The sequence below is a fragment of the Sinocyclocheilus rhinocerous genome, unplaced genomic scaffold, assembly GCF_001515625.1.
Source record: "Sinocyclocheilus rhinocerous isolate Xijiao unplaced genomic scaffold, SAMN03320098_v1.1 scaffold239, whole genome shotgun sequence".
Taxonomy (NCBI): domain Eukaryota; kingdom Metazoa; phylum Chordata; class Actinopteri; order Cypriniformes; family Cyprinidae; genus Sinocyclocheilus; species Sinocyclocheilus rhinocerous.
In genome coordinates, this window is record NW_015653198.1 from 427,501 (window position 1) to 428,239 (window position 739).

Genomic DNA, 739 nt, shown 5'->3' on the forward strand with positions numbered 1-739 from the left:
CCACAGGTTTATGTGGCTGCCATATCTGCTGAGCATTACCCATAGAGGTGTTTCAGCAGGATGCCACCCTCTGGTTTCCTGTTTCATGCAGGGACGAGACGGCTTAGGCCTTTCCGCCCAGCACAGATTCCTTTTTGGGACTTATTTTTCAGTTGGAAGGCCTGGCAGGCCATCCATTTGAGCCGTTTAAATCTGTCAGATAACTTTGAACCTTAAGCAGTTTTCTGGTAATCCTATCCTCTCTTAGAGGACTGAGGATCTGCAGGCTCTGTCAGCTCCTCTTGTATGGACTTTGCCCCGAGGCTGGTTAAGTCTTACTGCTTCCTAGGCCTAGTTAATCCTAAGGCTGCTTTGACTCCGTTTTGCTTTCAGCAAGTGGTTGGAGGCTTTCTCCCCTGCTATGTGGGGTCAGATAGTGACTATACCTCTAGCCTATGAGGCGCGTGGTGTACTTCGCCTCTAGAGGTGCGTGCTCATTCTACGAGAGCAATGGCTTCTTCTCAGGCTCTCTTCAAAGGGCCTTCGATGGGAGATGTCTGTACTGTGGCAGGTTAGTCCTCTGCTAGCACTTTCATCAAGTTCTACCTGTCTGGATGTGAGGATGGCTCTTGGCTCCCGGGTCTCTTCCGCTTGAGCAGACTCTTTCCTCGGTCTTCCAGCTATCTTAGGTACGTCAGGCGTGATGGTATAGCGTTCCCATAGCGATGACGTCATCGCAGCATTGAAGTGAACCTATGAG